This window comes from Phalacrocorax carbo, chromosome 11, assembly GCF_963921805.1.
Source record: "Phalacrocorax carbo chromosome 11, bPhaCar2.1, whole genome shotgun sequence".
In the NCBI taxonomy this organism is placed as follows: domain Eukaryota; kingdom Metazoa; phylum Chordata; class Aves; order Suliformes; family Phalacrocoracidae; genus Phalacrocorax; species Phalacrocorax carbo.
In genome coordinates this window covers 21861580-21883199 of record NC_087523.1, presented here as the reverse complement: position 1 = coordinate 21883199, position 21620 = coordinate 21861580, and the positions used below count along the sequence as shown (strand labels likewise).

The 21620-nt window shown below is 49.1% G+C and overlaps 1 protein-coding gene across 2 annotated transcripts in view; it reads right to left on the bottom strand.

Annotated features, from left to right (window-relative positions):
* NEXMIF (neurite extension and migration factor) overlaps nucleotides 1-21620 on the bottom strand; it is a 175001-nt gene that overhangs the window by 43684 nt on the left and 109697 nt on the right. For both annotated transcript variants that reach the window (XM_064463403.1, XM_064463404.1), the window contains one exon: nucleotides 14755-14889. The gene's annotated coding sequence lies outside the window, so the exon portion shown is untranslated. The remainder of the gene's footprint in view (nucleotides 1-14754; nucleotides 14890-21620) is intronic.

The window sequence follows — 21620 nt, the reverse complement described above, 5'->3', positions numbered from 1 at the left end:
CCTTCACCGCCTCTTTCCGATCTTTCGCCAGCCAGGGGGGTTGCGCTATTGTACGGAAGGGCTTCTCCTGCTTCCTCCCTTCGCCCTCCTCCCCGGCCTCACCCCTCCGCTCCATCCCAGAGAACGGCTGCTGGTTTAAATGCAAATAGTGCGCACGCAGGCACAGGATCTTTTTTTAAATGCTGAAAGCTGAGACTTCTAAGTTTATCTCAGAAGGACACTGGAAAGATGAATAGAGAGAAATTATGCAGGGAAAGAGAAAATATTCAAAGAGTGGAATTATGTATGCATAATTGCCTGGCTCCCTGGGGTGCATGGGCAAGTACACCAAGTCACTTTGTGAAATCATTCCCCACAACTCCTGTATCCTAATTATAGTGCTGTAAGTGGGGAGAAGCTAATTTTTAAACAGTCCTGATGGGGTAACTGGAAGAACCACGAGGATGTTGTTAACCCCTTGCCTACCGAGGGCCTTCAAGCAAAGAAGCAAACACAGAAGAAATAAATGAAATGCCAGCGAACCCAACGCACTGTCCTCTGCTTGATTTAAAGGTGTCCAGTATGAGAACCAAGCAAGCACAAGCTTTCAGGGTAGAGGGGAAAAAAAAAGGGCAGACCTGAAGACATAGGCCAGAATGAAAAAAACACCAGTAAACATGACCTCTGCCCAGGCTCAGAGAAGTCTGGAGTCAGCGTTAAGGTGCTTCTGTGTCCCCCTGCTCTATACAGCATGTTCTCAGCCAAAAGCTTTCTGAGCCCTGAATACGCCTGTACAGGAACCACTTCATCCACCCAGAAAACGCCACCACAGCTGCATGGTACCTCGGCACCTTCCCCCAGTGCAACACGCCTACGTGCCCCGCAGAAAGAGCTCCGTTTGGTGCTCCCTGGAAGCAGCTGGCTGGTTCGCACGGGAAGGACCTGGTTCCAGGGAGGATCTGTTAATACGACGCCTCATCATGCCCACGCAGGTTGTAGACATCGATGCAACAGCGGGCAAGAAAGGTCAAAACTTGGTATTTTTTATCTATTACCTCTGCAACGCTCGAACCTGACTTCTTTCACAGGAAAAATAAAAGGCGCTAGCAGGACAGCCCTGCCCTCACGCTGCCCTGTGATCTCAGCTAAGGCAGAAATCAGCCACCAGCCGCCTTTCGTTCTCACCACGCTCAACAAGTTTAAGCTAACTAAAAACACTCCTGGAGATCCCTAAACTCAGATATTTTGGCTAAAACTGTCACAAGTATTTTGACCAAATTCCCTTTACATTTCTCAGCCTGGTAATGTTTGTTCTCATTTACTACAAACCCCTTAAAACCTTCCAACTACGCACACTGCAAACGCTACACCATAGCAGTGGTTTTCCTTATTGGAATAGATACAGGCATGTAATATTAAAAAGGAAAAAAGATAAAATACTCCATTTACCCATCTTAGGCAGGCAAAGAATTATTTTTCCCTCAGCCATGCCTTGCACAATACCACTAAATGAATGAAAACAGCACTTTGGGCTTCCTCGCCGGGGCTGGGAGGGATGCAGCACACGCGCTGGGCTGCGGCCGTGTCAGCCCACTCCATGCAATACCTGGACTCCAACATCTGTCACCGCGAGAGAGAGTGAAAAGCGAAGGCTTTCGCTCCAGACTGCATTATTTTCAAGCCCCTGGGTAATCGGGTCTTTGTATTTCTACCACGCTCGTTCGGGGAGGGCTTCCCATGGCCGGCCCCCCCAGCAGAAGCCACCCGTGGAGATGGATCTCCGGCGCGTGCAAAGGTATTCGTAATGGAAGGCAAACACTTGCAGCTCCCCTCTCCGAGAAAAGCCAAAATTTTACAGATATCCATGGGACGTAAGACCAGAAGACCATTTAAGAGGACCTCCTACAATAATAAGCAATTAAATCTTACCCAGTCACCTCTTTGTTGAGGCCAATTATTTGTTCAGAGGAGAATTTCCAGAAAGATGCACTTGACTTCAAGCACTGATCTCAGCACGTGAAGAACTCTCAGCGCTGTCTTACAAGTGATGAACCCTCTGCCAAGCCCATATTAATATCTTACCCTTACATTCCGAAAATTAAATATTCAAGTCAAATTGAATAGTTATTTTTCGGCCAAAGTAATAGACGCAATTTTACTACTTAATCCTCTCACATTGTCTCAAGCTCACTCAAATTACAGCCATTTGAACTATGATCTAAGCTCCCCTGTGCTTAACAAACTAATTAGACCAAGGACAGCCAAACTTCCCGATTTCCTGAATACTAAAATCTTCGTCTGGCCAAGAGCCGCAGGACACGCACCACACAGCGTGCAAAGGAGGAGAGGAGTGAAGAGCAGAAGCAGGTCCCAGGAGGGCAACGCGGCCCCAAGGGCATCCCAATGCTCCCTGCGCTGGCCGTAAGGCAGAGGGAACAACCCTGATGAGTTGAAAAAGAGGAAATCAGTACAGACTGGGAGAGATAATGATTCTCCTACATATTTTCTATATTTCCTTGGGAAGCAATGTTCTGTTCAGTCTGAAGAAAACAAGTCATTTACAGACCCTCATTAGATATGTGAAGGACCAGACCTGCAATGCCATTCTTGGAAGAGAAGAGGTGATGGCGATGGTCAGGAACTCCTTTATGTGGAGCAAGTGACTTGCATCTACCTTTCCCCCTTTCAGAAGATGACCACAAACACCAGAATATTCTGAAGTTGTTGCACTTGGCAAAAGCAAACGTGGACCACAACATCCTCTTTTCTCACTGGACAAAAGACAATTTCAGCGTTCAGGGAAAAATGAGTAAGTTCTAACAGGAAAACCTGACAGAGAGCCTCAAACTGCTGTTATTCAGGGCACTTTCCCTAAAAGAGGAGATTCTGGCTTGTAACCTTAGTTTGGGTGATGGTGGGATTCCAGTTCCCTCCTGTTGATGCTGTTTTCAAAAACCTCACCAAGGAGCGCTCAATTTGCCCAAGTTCAGACGACCCCTCGGGCGAGTGGGTTTCAGCTTGTACCTCACATCGTTCCCTGTCACGTCCTCTCCAACAAGGGGAGGATGGCCCAACCACGTAAACTTAGGCAGATTTGGGAACGCATCTAGCTGTGGCACACAGGGTCGGCACTGCAAAATACAGATACGCAATACTGCCCGTGCAAATTTACTTCTCTTGTCCTTGGGCAAGAGAGGAACTAACACTCCTGGGATAATAACATTTGAAAACAGATGCAAAGAAGGAGTCTGAGGACGAGAAGTAGGGCTGGGACCACAACATGATGACAGCAGCACCTCACCTCTAGATCAGATCTGGACCTGATCAGTAGTGAACCGGGAATTTCCTGATAGTTATTTGCTGAGCCTGTTCTTGAGCCTGCCATAGACATCAGCAGCACGATAGCCTCCTGCCTGAGAGTACAACAGAAATGACAACACCTAAGAGAAACTGAAATTGCTGTCTGCACTTAAAGGTGGTCCTGTCCGAACAAAAATTTGTAAATAAATTTGCAGCACCTGTGTTAAGTTCTCTGGGTGAGCTTCAGGGTCGTCAATACAAGACCCATCAACCACACTAACTTCGTATTATCAGTCAAACGCCGAAAGGTATTCCCAAAGAAGAAACAGGTACAGACATCAATGATATAATCCCAAATCCAGTTTGATGCAGCATCATTGCGTTTGCCATCAGCAGACAATGGGGGAGGAGGGCGCAAAGGTCACTAGGGTGAGGACACAGGCCTACTCAGTAAGACTTCATAATGCCAGCTATATCGACTGCCCTTTTACACCATCCCTTCTTGCAGACAAGGAGTTAGAGAAGAGTTTAAGGAGGATGTGTAGGCACAGAAGGTATTCCTGCAGGAGCCTGTCCAAACCACTTTCAGTGTAACACAAGAGCAGGCTGGCAAGTGTCGGAAAGACACAGCCACGATACTCCACAGGAGACGCAATGGGTGGTGCAGAGGCAGAGACTGCAGGACCAAGGACCACTGGGCAAGGGCAGGAAGGAGGAACCCTAGAAGACGACTGAATTGAGGCAGATTTCCACAAGGATTTGCAAACTGGCTAAGAGCGTGTCGGGACTGAGGACACACCCGCTCTAGTTGCTTAGCCGGGTCCTTGGCACCTCCTGGAGACCGATCATCACGTTGAACTGGGCCACTCCATGGTGGGGAGGTTCAGAGACGGGTCACCTTGCAAAGCAAGATCCAACCAAGTCCTACCCCTGGAGTCAGTCTCTCAGCCACGCCAAAGAACAGGCCCAGATGGACAGAGTGCACGTGTCACTCTTCCACCCTTCGAGCTTCAATGTGGTGTGGATGATCTTACGACAAGATCGATGAATCCTGATATAGCAGCACTCGAGAGGAATGCTGCTTCACAAGAGCTCTTGTGTGAGTATTTGGAGTGGAGAGGAGTTTGGGAGGGACGGATGACGAACGAGAAACAAAGGAACATCACCCGCTGTTGGAAGCACTGTACTACCTTTTCTATAAGCACACCTTTCTCGGGCTGATACTTAAAAACTACTTGCAAAATTATTTCCTATTTCCAAACCTTCTTCCCATACCACTTGCAAAAGCTTTTTTGCATCCACACAGGAAAGAGCTGTGGATGCGTATGATACAAAGAGAGTTCCTATGTAATTTGCTCAAATGTGCTCCTGCAGCCAGGCAGCCGCGGGTAAGAGGCACCCGCAGCAGCTTTCGCACCCACGCCTGCGCAGGTCAGCACACGTCCCTCGGCTCCGTGTAGGTGAGCGCTGCGCTCGCCTCCTTCCTGCGAGCTCCAGGTCCGTCGGAGGGATGCACACCGAAATCCTGGGCATCGCGAACCTCACGCAGCCGCGGAGCTGCCGGTACCCGGGACGTTACAACGGTTAAACACCTCCAAGAAGAACGCAAGGGGCTACGTCTCCGAAATGCCTCCAGTTAGACCACAACCACATCAACAAAAAACCCCAATCACCCCGATGCCTCTCAACGTACAGCGTGTCAGCACAAGCACCGGAGGCTGACATCTGCGAAGGGCCGGCGGCGCGTGTGCGGCGGGGCACAGCACGGAGCAAACCCCAGTCCCCGCAAAGCCAGGAGCTAGCTAGGAGCTGAGGCACACCAGTGCATCGTTTGAGCAGGGCACACAGCCTGAACACAGATCCATAGACAACAGCTTCTTCAGGGACCCGATTCCCATAACCATGTAGTTTTTAATTTACGCATTGACTTCAGTTAAAACAAACAAACAAACAAAAAAAACCCAACACACAAAAAATAAAGAATCTTCCCCCATCCTTTGGCCGGGTAAAATCACATGAAAGCTCCCAGCTCGGGCTGGCGCGATGGACAATATCACAAAGGGGAGGGAATGTTTATGAAACGTTTTTAAACAATTCAATTTTAAAGCAATTTGTGCGCAGCGGCAGTAGGCAGTCTTGACTGCAGCAAACAGACAGCAGGCTGGATCAATTGCGGGGTGGAGGTGGGTGCAGGAAAGCAGGAGCAGCAGACTGTGGCATTGAGGCTAATAGCTTTGTAGCAATTTATTCAGTGAGAAATACTGCATAGAGCGACATGGGGGTCTGCGTAGAAAGTAGGCAGAGAGTACGGCAATGCCTGGGAGGGAGATGGTCCCCAACTCCACAGCGGCAGAGAGGATCAATACCAAATACTCCAGGAAAAGCAGGAAACTCTTCTTCCCTTACAAAAAAGAAATAAATGACAATTAATGGATCCAATCAGGTTATCTGGGAGAAAAAAAAAAAAAAAAAAGTTGTTGAAGAAATGTCACACAAAAAAAACCCCAGTGAGATAAAAGCTTCAATGCTGTCACAGCATCGCTCCTGGTACAGTCCTTCCTTACAGTCCGCACCGTTAGGGGTTCATGGCCCTGCCTCCTCACCCCGAAACAAAATCCTGTTGCCAGCAATGGGGATGGGCTCTTCATTTTCTGTACCAACGACAAGGGAAACCCTACGGAATAATTTCCAACCCCTTCCCCAGCATGGTCCCACATTACTTTCTCAGCAGCAAAGCTTTACCTGGAGACATGCCACAATGTCCCCTCTCCCTGGTGGCCTTCATCTACGCTTTGGATGAATATTTAAGGGATGGACAGGGAGAGCTAATTTGGGGACAGAACAAAGGGAAATGGCTTTCTGGAACCTTGTTTTGACAAACGAGCAAAAGAATCGCATTTGATCGTTACGCGTGTCCTCTGAGGCAAGCTCAAGAGCTCTGGATCTCCTCGCAGGCAAAATTTGCTCTGAATTGCTCCTGCTGGTGTTTGCAGCCCAAGGATAATGCGATGCTCTTTCCACATCGCACTATCTCCATGCCCAAGCACATATGGTCTGGCTAAACAAGAAGCCTTGGAAAGGCTGTCAACAAGACTAGAGGAAGGTGTACATCTGTGCAGAAACATATGCATGCCCCAGCACTGCACAGCGAGCCACGAGAAGGATGCTCGTGCCCAGAATCCCACCAAAACCTGCCCGGGTCCAGCAGAACTGCAGTGCTGGATCAGCGACGCTGCTGCTGCCACTTTCACAAACCCTTCCCCTCGCTTCCTTTGTGCTGCATGGCTGAGAACCCATCGTTCTGCTTCCAAGGACCTTCTTGCCAGGGTTTCTAAAGATGATGCTCCCTCTAAACTCGACCAGCACAGGCTTTCACAGCACTGCTGCTCCGGCCTCACTTGTATACCCGCTTATGTGTTTGCTTGGAAGTATGTGCTTTATGTTCATCTATGAAAATCTCCCCCATGGTACTAAAAGCAATGGAATAATCTACTATTTCAACTTGCATCCCTTAGAGAATGCTGCAGTTTAAAAAAAAAAAAAAAAAAGGAAAAAAAACCTGGTTGAATTTGATTAAACCTTTGGAATCTCTCCAATATTTCCAGTTATTCCATCTGTAGAAACACTCTACTGGCACTTGGCACATTTATAGCATTAACTGCCTTCTAAATCAGCAGCAGTTCTGCCTAACAATTTGGCATTTGCACATTGCCTTGTAAATTACCCACCTTACATCTCTGGGTATGAGGACCGTCCCCTCCAAAAAGCCTATTGCTGCCTTGCAGAAATTCTTCAGGAGGAAAATATCTTCTGATGGGCTTGTCTCTTGACAAAAAAAGGCGGGGGGGGGGGAATGGCATTCAATGGACACGGTATTAACACTGCGGCTCATGGTGTTACTATGGCAGTAAAATGAAACCCAATGCAACCAGCTGGTTGCTATACTGCTATTAGAGCCTCTTTTCTGTTTTTGACCTTTCTAGAACTCTCCAAAAGGCATTAATCTGTTCAAAATCCATCCAGGATCTAAAGCGCGACGCAAGGTGAAGGCGCTGGCGAAGCGGTCCTCCCGGCGGGCCCCGCGTAGGGAACAATTACGATTCCGCCGGCGAGGATTTGCTTGCGTTTTTGTGCTACCGCACTGCAAAGTCAGGAACCAGGCGAGGAACGGCTGCAGCTCCAAATCAAGCCACAAAGCAGCAGGAAACCACTCAGCAATATCAGCAGCGATTTGTGCATTTCTTGGTTGAAAACAAAGAGCGGAGAAGGTCGGCATTATTACCTCCCCGCTTCCAAGTCGCCTCTCCTCTTTTGTCTACCCAAATCGTTGGAGGCGAAAAACCTCCCCTTCCCAAACAGCTCCCAGCTCCAAGCTCTTTTGAAAACCATTTCTCCTTATCTTTATCCACACCCGACCCATTCTTCTTGCGTCTCCCCGTCGACAAAGTGTAGGAAAATCACCAAATTAAGTGCCTAGCTTGTGCCCTTCTGCAGAACAGCCTTCGCCCTTGCCTGCACCTCAGACCTTGCTTTCTGCAGCTGAGCTGTGCCCTGGTGAGCTGGTCCTTCCTAGCACAGATTTGGTCTCCAGACTGGGGGGGGGGGGGGAGGAGGAAGGGCGGGGGGAGAAAGGGAAGAAAAGGACAAGGCAAAAAAAAACCCCAAACCAACCACATTGAGTTAACGCTCTCCCTCCCGCCTTTTGCTTCTAAAATATGACTTATTGATTTTTATATGTATTATGACCCTGCAGCTTTAGAAATCCAGGGTCACCTGAGGACTTTGAGAGGGACACTGTGCCATGCGTCATGACCGCTTGGAATTTGTCAGCAAGACAGGGTTCAGAGCTTTGTGCTTCAAAAGGGCGGGCTGCGACTGTCTGGGCTGAAAAGGAATTTCTTCTTGTTTTGCAGGGGGAGATTCAACACGCGGAGCTGAGCCGCTCCGATCCTGTCCCACAACAAGGAGTAGTGACTCAATCCTGCTTACTCATTACCATTCTTTTGGAATTAGTGACTTAGTTAATGCTCCCCATGCTAACATTTAAAAAATTGTATTTTTTCTGTTCTTTTGTGTTCTACACACTTCCCTCGCTTGGTGCATTTCTTCTTTTAACTCCAAGGAATAATGATTTCCCTTGGCTGCAGTTAACTGCAAACAGCGACCTGCAGCAGCAAGGAGCCACAATCTTCTTCACCTGCTTTTAGTCAGTTCGTCAAGTGGAGCAGGGTCCCGTCCTCTGTCACATCATCTATCGGCAAGGTCCTGCGCCACGTCCACAAGCCCGGCGTCACGGGTGCCGAGGCACCTATAGTAAATAGCTTAACCCACCCCTCTGCGAGGGGCTGGCGGGGACCCGGTGTCACTGGGGCACCAAAGGATGCTGCTGCCCCCAGAGCTCGGCAACATGCCTGAGCACCAGGGCGCCCCTCGTGCCTCCAGCCCCGGCCCCGCGCGAGGTGCAGGGGCTCTCGTAACGCACCTGCACCGCTCCAGCGCCGCCCCAGCGCGGCGGGGCTGGAGCAGGAGAAAGCACCGTCGCTGTGAGGCTTAGAGAAGGAGAGCTGACCCCTGTCTCCCTCAACGCTCCCACGAACAGGGCTGCAGGCACTGGCCTCCGAGGCCACCGAGAAAACAGACCGGTCTCAACTCCGTGGCCGCTCTGCACTTGATGAAAATGTCTGCTCCCTCACATACCAAGAACAAAATAAGAAAAAAAAAAAACAACCCAGCTCTCCCTGCAGCCAGCGATGCATACTAGATGACTGCCTTCTCAACATGAGAGCAAAAGGGCAAATGAATCACATTACACTCCATGAATAAAAACAGAGTCTTAATGCAACAGCGACTTAATGATTACATTTTCAATGCACTAGACAGTTTGGCCTCATTTGCAGAGGTGCTGAGCACCCCCAAGTCCCACTTCAGCTAATGGGGACAGCAGGCACTTGCCACCTCCTGACTCTCCCCCGACCCCTGGACCCACCTAGGAAATTCTCTCACCTGGCGGGGAGGCCTTTCCCTGAGGTTTGTCAAATTAAAAGCTGATATCAGGGATGAGCCTGGGCCAAAGACCTCGGATCTTGACCTGCTGCACCGGGATCTGTCCTCGGGAAGCTGGGATTAGGGTTAGCAGCTCTGTTTGAACTGTGCTTTCGTTTCCCATGTAGTGAAGAGCAACCAAGTCCTGCCCGCGATGGTGCCCGGGCAGCCCCGGCGGGCCGGCAGCAAAGAGCAAGCCCTGCGCCCGCGGGGATGTTTGCCGTCGGCAGCAGGAGGCAACCAGCGCGTTCACCTGGCCCGACCCTGCATAAACCCTGCGCGCGCGGCAAAGGAGGTGGTGGTAAGAGCCACCTGAAATGGAAAAACCCAGCGTTTCCAAACCACCCCCTTCGCGAGGTGCTCACAGAGCAGTTATGGAAAGGCACACAGCGGAGGGACAGCAGAACGAAAGTAAACCCCGCTGTCATTGCCTTAGGGGAAAGGGGCTTCAGCAGCAGACCAAAGCCAGCCAAGCTGCAACACCAGCACACATGCAGATCGTGAATAAACCCTGTTGGGGTGCTAAACATGCCACCTCCCCTTCCTGAGCTTTCTGGGCTCCTTAGAGCATTTGAAACGACTCCCGTTCCCACTCTGTTTCATAAACCTTGCCGTTTCCTTTTAAACACCCTCCTGCACTGGCAGCGTTTCTCAAGGCAAGCCCCGGCGTCCCCGTCCCCGTCACAGCCAACATGCCGGCGGTGCTCTGCACCCTGGCCTTGGCACCATCCTCCTCTGGGGGAAACACACACACACACACAAAAGAAAAAAGACCTTCAAGATATTCCAATGTCTGTTTAGAAAATACATCCCAGGACAACCTCTCCAAAACACCACCAGTCCTCTGGCAAACAAAAAGAAGTCAAACGCAAACTATTTATTGCCAAAACCTCTTCCTTCATTGTGAAGTACTGTTTAATTTTATCCCTTAGGCATCTATTATCTCATAGCCCGTACTATTTTTCCAGCTATTACTGCTTAATTTTCCCCGTCCAAAAAGTACGTACAGACAGAAGCCAATTTCCGTCTTGGCATAATTGTTTATGAGAAACAAACAGCTGTTTCACTGGGGTCCTAACAAATAGATGGTGAATCGATGTTTCTCATCTCTTCATTAGCTTCCTGCAAGAAACCGGCTGCCATCACGTGTCCTCTGCTGCCGAGCATCGTCACCCTCCAGCCGCAGCCGCTGACAAGTGGGGACCCTCGCTGACTGGGGGGACATTGCAGAGCGGGGGAGGAGCCGGGGGGGAACCACCAGGGCCCCTCGTTTACAAACTCAGGCTGCAGTGGAAATAAGGGTTTATGCTGAGTATAAGCATTTCTTTTTTTTCTTTAAATAAAAACACTGAATTTTAATCAGAGCTTAAAATAAAAAGTAAAAACCATGGCTAATGGAATATGCTTATCAAAATGCTTGGACTGCTTCTCTTTCCCCATTTCTGGTAGAATTTGTTCGTTTTACTGCTTAGAATCCTAGAATCATTAAGGCTGGAAAAGACGTCTGGGTCTGTCCAACCATCAACCCAACACCCCCCCACACGCTTCCTAAGCCACGTCCCCAAGTGCCACGTCTACATGGTTTTTGACGCCCCCCCGGGGACAGTGACTCCCCCACCTCTCTGGGCAGCCTGTGCCAGGGCCTGACTGCTCTGGCAGGGAAGACATTTTCCCTCATCTCCAACCTAAACCTTGAGGCACAACTTGAGGCCGTTCCCTCTCGTCCTGTCGCTGGTGACCTGGGAGCAGAGACCGACCCCCCCTCACTCCAGCCCCTCTCAGGCAGCTGCAGAGAGCGAGAAGGGCTCCCCTCAGCCCCCCCTTCTCCAGGCTAAACCCCCCCAGCCCCCTCAGCCGTCCCCCAGCACACTTGTGCTCCAGACCCTGCCCCAGCCCCGCTGCCCTTCTCTGGACACGCTCCAGCCCCTCAAGGCCCTGCTTGTCCCGAGGGGCCCAAACCTGAGCCCAGCATTCGAGGTGGGGCCTCACCGGGGCTGAGCACAGGGGTGGTTGGTTTTGGTGGGTTTTCTTACCAGCAGAGCTTCTGTGGGGTCTGAAAGTTTTTTGTAAAACGCTACCTCTGGCTGCGTAAGCAAGCATAGGACCTTCTCAAGGTACAAAGCCCGTAAACCCTCCTTTTACGGAGACCGCGGCAATGTGATGGCCTGTGCAGCGGCCAGCGCCAGCCGGTGCAGGAGGGAGCGAGCGCACACCCGACAGGGGTGGAGGTTTGCACAACTCTCTGCTTCCCGGACTATAGCGTGGAGCTGACAAAGCACGGCAAGCAAGCAACTACCAAATATGCAAAATTGCAAATATTGTAAAGGCATACAGGAAGGTAGCCAGAGTTACTAGCAAAAGCTGCGAAAGACAAGGTGTGTCTGTGCACGTGAGATGGGCAGAGAGCTGGGTGCCGATTCTGGTCTGCGTTCCTGCGAGTATTTTCCATGCAGAAGTATGTAAATCAGCCTAATTCCAGTTTGGGTTAAACATTTGCTAAACCACTGCTGACATTATTTTCCTTTAACACGCAGCTATTTCGGGTAGCGTCGGGGTACTCGGTGCTTGTGGAGTTTACTTTTCATGTCATAAAGCCCCCGCACGCCCAAGGGCTCACCAAGGAGCGGGCAGAAGGGGATTTGTGATAGCGGAAGGGAAAGGGAAAACATTTCTTTGGGACCATGCGAGAGCCTAAATGGGCTCGGCACCTGCATACGGGGCAGAGCACCTCCCACCACCGACCTCGCCTCGGCAGCCAGCCTCAGCTGGGAGGCATCTGGGGACAGAGGCTACGCTGGACACAGCGAGGGCAGCAGGCCTTTTCAGCCCGACTCCTCATGCCAGCCTGCCACGCACAACACGAGGGGCATTTCTTCTGTTCCTCCTTCATTTTAATACTTTATTCATGCTTCTGACAAAAGGCATCGCTAACGTTTTCCTTTCTGTCACCCGTCCCGTCTTTAGATACTCAATTAAAAAAAACCAAAGCTCCAGAAGCAGTTGCAAGCACCAGTGCTTTGCAACGCTCTCGTCTTGTCCAGTGGGTGTTACTGCAGCAAATAGAAATTGCAAGCAGAGGCCGAACGGCAATGAGTCAGGAAGGCAGAAAGGCGTGAAAACAAAATGAATGGAAAGGCAATAAACCCGCAATATTTCACCATCGGTACTGAGTTCCTGGGTAACCTCCATCTATCAGCGTTATCAGTGCCTGGGAGCTCACTGGAGCTGTACTTACAGCACCTCAGCAACACTGGCAGAGAGGAGGCTGTGGCCACGTGGGTGCATCACCGGGCCACGGGCCAAGGCCACCACAAGCCACGGTGAGGGCAACGGATACCAGCCATCTCTAGCCCCTCTGGATCCTCCTCCAGAACAACGAGGAAAACACTCAAGCTTTTACTAGCATCCCACATGAAGCAGAGGAGAAAACTGATGGGGCAACCCCGGGCAGCAAGATGCCCTGGTCCAGAAAAGGGATCGATTCAGGAAAGGGATTGATTGATGGATGCACGTGCTGAAACGCTGTCAGCTCAGGGACCCTGCCTGTGAAGGAGGAAAAAGGCTCACACATCTCAGGTCTGACTCCAGCAGCAAACCAGGTATACTGCTTCAGGAATAGAAACCGTAGAAATGTGTTTAGAGGGGAAAGTTGGTCCCTGTAAGAAGCTGGAGAACAATTCAAAGAATCGAATTAGGAACAGGAGACCCTCTCCCAGTCACCCCAAAACCCACCAGTGTCCCTTCATTCCCCATTCCTCATGAAGGCACAAAGCGTAGCAGCAAATCTTTGGGGTCATGACAGGCAACCCCCCTTTCTCTATATATCAACAAAAAGATCATCGTAACACTACTAGGAACCGGAGGATGGGGATTGCTTTGATCCTGTATTTTCCAGAGCACCAAGTACAGAATACCCTGCTGGTCCGCTTTTAGAAACAACTGCTTCTTCTTCACTCCTGTGCAAAACGATCTCGACAGCTGCCTGCAACTCCTGCCCATCGCTGCCCACCCCTCGCACCATCCCTGCCACGGCGGCGGGAGACCCAGCCGTGCTTCCACAGCGCAGAAAGCAGTCGCGTACAGGCTTTGCCTGCAAGTCAGGCTCACGGCATTACAGAGCTGGCACCTCCCCGAAAAACCGGCGCTCTGCGTCCCCCTCGACGACCTACGGCTGGGGCACAGGCTGGGACCCACTGTCCAGGCTGCGAATAAAAATCAGCGCTCTCTCCCCAAAAAGAACCTAATTCCCCATTAGTGTTGCAGAAAACTCAGGCAGCCAGCAAGAAGAAAGCTTTTTAAAGAGATATAAAACCAGGATTTTTGTATTGAAACACATGCCACAGATGGTGTAGCAGACGAGGATTAATTCATGAATCATATTTCTTAAATGATACAATCTCTCTTTTCACTTCCATACTTTCCCTTTTTGACTCAGAAGCAGGGATTTAAGATGCCCTTCCCAGATATGAATTTTGCATGAACAAACATTGCAGGGGTAAAAAAAAAAACAAACCAGCAATAAACCAGACAACCCAGATGTTTAAAGCCAAGTTCTCAACTGTAAGCGAATGCATATCCTGTCCATCTACGAAAGAACACGTGTGGAAATGCAATATATGCAGGCACAGATCTGGGACTAGGGTGGGAAAACGCGTTCCCTAACATTTGGAGATTACTAATGCTTCAGCCAGGGTTCTGAATTTCACAAAAGCTGATTTTATATCTCCTCCTATCTTATCCGCCACCCTCGCAGCAGAAGAAAAGCCTTAAGGCAAACATTTCCACCGAGAGGCCCTCCTCGCTCTGCCGTTCGGGTTTGTCGCTCCTCCAGCCCCCATCAATGCTTTCCTTCGGAAAACCCTGGCGCAGGCACCGCCAGGTTGCTCTCCAGGAAAAGCTCGCGGAGCCCACAAAACCAAAGGGATTGCAGAAAGCGACAGCAAGCCAAAACATCCCGCACCACGCAACCCGATCAGCCGTAGCTCGCTACCATAGCTGAGTAATGTTTTAAGTGGAAAAAAGAGAAGGAAATGACAAAAGACCTCTTCAGTAGCAGGAGACGCCAAACTCCCGGCTCCTTCTCAACTGGCAAGCTCTTTCAGACCAGCCAAACCCACGCAAAGCCCAGCCCATGACTCTGCAGAACCACCGCCTCCACCCAGGCGCGAGCGCAGGTCGGGCCAGGGTGAGAAGAAATCGTACCAACATTTGAAACTCCCAGCACGCTGCCCTTCTGGGCCCTTTCTCACCTGCAGAAGGTGCCGCTATACCTTTCTTTCATCACCAAATCAGCATTTCAGTCGTTTTTTTCCACTTTGCACATAAAGCAGCTGTGTATATGCTTAACAGCTTTTTTATTCAGCCTTGCGCTTACTACTGTAGCTTTACACATGACGCGTCAAGTTAGAAAAAGGGCAAAAAAAAATTACTTACCCTTAAATTATTTCAACCTTTCCCTGCTTTGTGTGTGACGTGGGCTTCTCTTTTGGTTACTATTTCCAGATTTGGTCTTTGGGTAGGTGAATGGAAGAGGAGAATGAAAGGAGTTGTATTTGATGATGATGGAGACTGTAAAATAAAGAGAAGCACTTTAGTGCAGAACAGTCCTCTCTATACGTACATATCAGATTAAATTAAATTAAATTAGTGACACCTACATAAATGCTTCCTACTGTTTTTATGCACACATACAAATATCACAACTGTCAAGGAGAATGCAGCTGTCAGTGATACGGCAGGGGGAAAAAAAAAGAGCAATTTCTAAAATGAAAGGGAAAAAAAAAATATCTAGCGTAACAACCAGCATCTGAACAGCAGCGGAGGGTCTTCCACTGGTTTGCAGGAGGGCAGGCAGGCCATGAGGCAGCTGCCCGAAGCGGGCTGCCTGCGGAACCGAAACGGCTCGAGGCAGCATGGGAGCACCTGGAAAGGGCTCGAGGAGAGGACAGCGGGGACGGGGCACGGGTAGCAAAACCGCAGCAACAAAACCCGACACACGCTCTTTTGCTTCCCAAAACACCACATCAGCTCAACTGCTTTTGAGACAGCAAAGAAGGAGCGGAGAGTTTCGGGAAACACAATTCACCCAATATACCCTGTAACGACGAAAGGACCCCTAGCACAGGAAGGAATTAATAATTTGGTCGCCGTACCAGCAACTACCCCCTAAAAACCAGATTAATCTCCCACCATCTGCTTTAATAGCAGAATTTGTGCTAAGTGGTTTTCCCCTACGCAGACCCACATATCCATGTAAACACACAAACAAACCATTTGGCTTCCCGCAGTCACGGGGTACGCAGCTGCTCGGAGAAGGGCTCGGTGCCTTTGACACAATGCCAAGGCTGAATTCCTGCCATCCCATTTACACCTCTCCCCTCGCCGACTCCGTGCCCCGCTCCCGTGCGGACTCTCTAAGGCTGCCGACGCATCAGGTGAAGCGCCTTGGGCTACCTCCCCGCCGCTGGCCTCCCCAAACCACCGTCCGTTCAACATGGCGGGCTGAGATCCTTCAAACGTAATTCCATTGTAAATTATGGAAAAAAAGAACGAACACAAGCGGAACTGACTTCCCCACTGTTATTTTTCTCACGACAACTCTCCCATCTTCTGTTTCCAGCAGGCATCTCCGGTACAGTGTGCCCCAACCCGAACACTGAAAGCGCCCCCAAAAAAAAGGCATATTGACAAAATTAGAAGATGCCACGCCTGCTAGTGGGGAAAAACAAACCCCACAACCTGAGTCAAGGACTGTTCTTATTCAGTTGGAAAACCACAGAGGTCACTACAAGTAGTGCACAAAAATACACGCTAACATTGAAGAGATATAAACATAATACTAACTCACACTTTTTATAACCAGCTCGGTATTTAACACTTGCCCAGTGGCCTTTGATAAATCTTAGGTGCTTTAACAAAGGAAGGAAGCTATTCATTGCTATTTAGCGGAACGGGGAAAGTAAAGCACAAGAGAATAAAACTGCTCAAGACATCAAGGACCAAGTCAGAAACAAAAAGCCAGGTCTCCTCACCCAGCTCCTCCACCACCGAACACCCTGCTAGGCTGCTGTACTTAAATAGAAACACTATTGTTAGCCGTAAGCAATGCAGGCTCATTAACATTTATTTTAGTGTTATAAAATATATTTTTAAATACTTAAAGAAATAATCTGGAGGAAGTGCTAAAACTCTGAGCATATTTTCAATACCTCCCAGCTTTCCCAGAGAGATTTCAGACCTCCTAGAAAGACACAGCCTGTCTTAGAGGCTGCGGCGCGGGAGCGCGTGGATACCTCCAACCCCCCCAGAAAAGCAGCACATGCAAATTCCCTGCCCTTGCTTCTCCTCCCAGATTGTTCAGTAAGAGGTAAATCTAAAAACGCCGTTGAGCTGAATTACTCATGGACAGCAGAAACCCAAAACTATCATTTCCCACAAGTTTTTAATGTGTGGGGGTGTTTATATGTGAATAACACTTGGAAACAGAAGAACCTGATGCCTGTAGAGACACCTCCTCGAGGAGCACGCCAGCAGGAACCCCGGCCAGCACACACAGCTCCTGCTGGAACAACTTCCACAGAGCCCAAGTCGGCGTGCAGGTCCCGGCCAGACGGCACCTGATCCCAAAAGCTAATGGAGGCAAACCATGTTTGCAGCTTCTCATTAACCCAGCAGAGCACGAGCGGGACCGGGGCGGGGAAAGGCAGCCTCTCCCCATGCCCCCGAGGAGCAGGCGGCTCGGGCAGCATCCCTCCCCGATCCTCTAAGCTGCCGGGCTCCGTCCGCTGAGAGGAGCAGCAGTTGGTGGAGGTTTTTCCAGTGGTATCCACAGGGACACCCAGAGGAAAGCTCTGTGCAGGAGGATGCCGAGCCACAGGGGCAGAAGATAGATTCCATACAGAGAACAGAAGCCAGAGGTACGCACCACAATACGGAGCACAGTGCCCTGGTTTTTACCAAACCGGAATGTATCGAGAATACAGAGGATGCATTTTAGCTTCCATGTACACTTTACAAGACAACTCCAGGTTTCCCTATGACCCAGCCAGCCTTGGGCCACCTCAGACAAAATAAAATGGGAGGAGGCAAGGAGGGAGAAGAGGGAGTTTGCATCTTTCTCGTTGTCAGAAAAGTTATTGCACAGTTAGCGTCTTACAGGCTCCCCGTAATTTCAGAGCGGTCTTTAATCAGTGTTTTGGTGGGGGAAAGGAAGAACCCAAGACAATTTCTGCAGTTTCAGAGCGGGTTCAGCGCACACCGCCGCAGCTTGCCATCCCGCACCTTCCCCAGGACCGACCCACCACCCCGCCGCGGCACCCCAGGCGCGGGGTGGCGGCCGCGGCACCTTGCGATGGAGCCGGAGGAGCCAATGCTCCGATGTTTAAAGCCACTCATCTTTTCCCCGGCGCAGAGACGGAGGGACGTGCTCTGGAGTTCAGCCACGGTGGTCCCTGGCACTGTGCAGATGGCAGTGGTTTGGTTACCCGGTGCTAAACGCAATCTGCACAAGCTAGAGCATACACCAAGTTCAAAGTCAAAATGAACATTTGTTCTACAACAAAACACATTGCAAATGATCCTTAACAAATTTTAACTGTTGGTACAGTCAGATAAGAGCACAGTAGCATATATCATACCCTGTTGTTATTGCAAGCTCTGTGCTGCTAAACATATGAGTGGCAATGCAGAGAGATCTATATTTTGTATTTCAGTATAAATTATAGAGCAGCATAATAGACCTGAAGTGGCAGCTCCGCTCTTTCCTGCATCGCTTCCTTCACGTTTTTAAGCCCATTAAATTTCTTCCCATTTAGTTGCTTTATTTTGGTTCCTTGCTGCATAAAATTGTTCCACGTTCACCGAGCAGCAAAGCCGAATAAATAATCACAAAACTTCCCTGCAAGAACTCCGAGAGCTGTTATGTAAAGCAGAGAGGGTATCAGCAGATAGAGACAACTCGGAGGCAACCTGAGGTTTGGTATTCTGTGTCAGCTTGACACACAGGGGAAATAACCCTTTAATCCAGTGCAGTGTATTTCATTTACTGTAGTGTTATCCAGTTCGAAGATGTTATGAAAGGAATCCCCGGAGAGACTTAAGACTTCAAAACCAGCCTGAGTTTGAACTTAATTCCACCATTGCAAAAGGCTGTAGCCGTGGAAGATGACCTTTTCCATACCTTGCATGCCAGGAGCCATTCTGCCTCATAATGTCATGCCAAATTAGAATATTCTCTTTTTGTTTTACTCAGGATTTTGTTTTGTCTTTTCTTTTTAATTAAAAGCATCTGTCACTATTAATGAAAAAAAAAATATCAATAACAGAAGCAGATTAAAAATGGCGACGTCAAGAGAGACGGGGAGAGCCAAAAAGCCGGGCAGTTAACAGAGGGCTTTGGCCCTCGTCACCAGGGCCCAGGGCAGAACCGAACGAGCATCGGTGCCCCTTCCTTGCTGCTCGGCGCCCAGCCAAAACAACGGGATGCTCTTGCCTCACCGCCACGCCGGCCTCCCCGCAGATGCACCCCCAAACCCCACGGGCAGCGGGAGCTTGGGTGGTCTCTCTCCTCTTCTCAGATAGGAAAGGAGAGGGGAAGAACACCTTTAAAGTGCAGCTCTCAAAGTTGCTCAGGTCTTGCCAAGGTTATCCTGGAGACAAGTTCAGATATATTTAGAAAAAAGCCCATAAATCCACCATAGTGAATGAGAAGCTGGTGGAACTCCCTGCGACGGCAGGGATGAAGGCGTGCGGTCCCATCTTCAACCAGCTGCAGGAGCTTCGCTGACCAGCACGAATTTTTACGCAATCCTGCGGGAAGCTGATTGAACAAGTTATGGAAATCCCAGTTAAGGTTGTGCTCAAGTGTTAATCCCATCCACGGACTTCGCTGTTTTGAGGTGAACTGTAAAAAGCCAGTCTCTACTCGCTGCATCGTACAACTGGGATTGTGAACTTAATTAAATGTAAATTTCTGTTTTCCAAAATACGGTTCCTCCCCAAAATACTAACTTAATTACAAAATGTCTTCGTAATGTGAAATTATTTAGCCTGTTAAAGCAGTACAAGCAGCTTTATTGTATCATTAATAGTTAGAAATGTTCAGTCAGCACAGTTGAAAAAAAATGTAAACGAAATATGTCAAGGATACATTGCTTTCCACTCTCACTATTTTTTTAATGTCTTATTTCATGGTAGATAAGTGAAAAATCTTTTTACCTGACTTAGTGAGAGGCTCATTTACTCATGCAAATTTAAAACCAAGTGTCATAATACAATGAAATTATAAAAACATATCAAAAAGAAGTTAGCGAGTCACTAAATTTAGCTCCTAATGGAGTTCAACCTGTCTTACACAGTTGTATGTTAATGGGAAGAGCTACAGTGCTCTGTAAACATCAGAGCGCAGCTTAGAAACCATCACACGCGCACGGGGTTTCTGGAGGAAGCCCTTCAGGTTTACAGCCTTCCACGCCTTGATCTAAGGGAACCTCGAATTTTGATGCCAGCCAAGGTTATGAGTACCCCTAGCATAAAATAGATTAAAATGCATCGTGATGATCTCTGTGCAAGCGCTGGGCTCCGTGGAGCCGCTTTGCAAACTCCGGTACCGGTGCAGAGCTGGGACGATTTGCAGGCTAGATACATGCACAGGGATTTTCTAAATTTGTACAAAATATTACGGCCGACATGGTGAAGCGCTGACTTTGTGGTCTGGAAGATCCTCAGCAATGTAAGGGCTTGGCTCTGAACCTGGGTAGGTCCAAGTAACAACGGAGAACTGGTGCCTCTGAAATAACGGCAACAAACCACGTGCTGAGGCAGGAGCAGGATCCCATGTTACAACTTGGTTTTTTTTTACTTGCTCATCGTCCGAGGACGGCACTGACACGGGGTCTTCATTCTCGGAAACAGCCTCTCACTCCAGGATAAGCCAAGAAGACGAAAGGGTTACAAGAGAAGGAAAAGGGAGGGCCAAGGTTAAGAGACGACCAGTCCATCTGGTAGACCTCCAGTATTCCTCAAAACCAAAGCACCAATTAGGCAAAGATGCCTCTACAGAGAAATCAGCTGAAGATACAGGGAGGCATTTCCCTCAAGATGATAATGTCCATGCCCCTGCCCACCAGAGCGGGCTCAGGTTTGGGGCCCAGCCATGGGACCCCCCCCAGCTCACCGATGCAGCAGAAACCGCAGGCGGGTGGGGAGCAGAAGCGCCCCGCAACGCTGCCGCCCGCTCGCCCGCAGCCGCAGCGTGCCCTTGGGGCACGTCGCCCCGCGAAAAGAAGAAACAAAGGCTCCCGACCTGGCAGAAAATCGTGAAAATAAGGTGCTGTAACGAGAAGAGGAAAGGCAACTAATGGAGAAAAACATCAAATTGTATTAAGGGCTGTGTTAAAGGTTTACAACACCGTCTCCGGACGAGACCGCTGATATTCCCGAACCCTTATCGATCCACGGGTCAAAGCAGAAACAAAAAATATCAGTTTTAAAAAACACCACATGTTGTGATACAAAAAAACCCCACCCTGTCCCTATGCACAGGTAAACAGACCTTTCCACATGAGAAAAAAAGATCTGCCGCAGAGCTGCACTGTAACCACAAAATCACTAACCTGTCCCCGTCCGGTAAAACGTAAAGGCTCATACAAGGAATCGGGGAGATGTCCTACATAAATGCCTTATTTAATTTGTGAAATTTTGCGCCCTTCTTGGAGGCGTGTGACATGGCACTTTTAGCACACTTCTCAATTTTTATTTTTATCCTGAGTTAGATATGAATCAGGATTTGCAAAAGACAAAACAACGCACTGTAATCATCCAGCATGCCAATTAAATTAAAAGATACCCTGGAAATTAAAATTAAATGCCATATCTATGAAAAGAAACAGACAGCTTCCTCAAAAACAACAAAAAAGCCCGTATTAAAGCAACACAACTGTGGCAGCCCAAAACCGTAGCCGAAGCAGTTATATAACTTACTATCATCCTTCACATCTGCATACTGTAGATCTTCATCAAATCGTGTTTTTGCACATTTATCATCAAGATTTATTGAAGTTGATTCCATAAATTTCATTTAGTTGTTCACTGCTGCTATTTGTTTCCAAGGCAACAAATGCACTTTGCCCAAGCTGCACAGTAAATCATGATTGTTTGGAATTTGGGGGTCCCTGCCCCTCGTGCCGCACAACGGCGTCACCTCCCAGTGCAAACAACAGCACCGGCTCGGCGGCGGCAATAATTAGCAACAGATTTGGTGGGCATTTACAGAAAAAAAACCAAAAACAACAAAATAATCC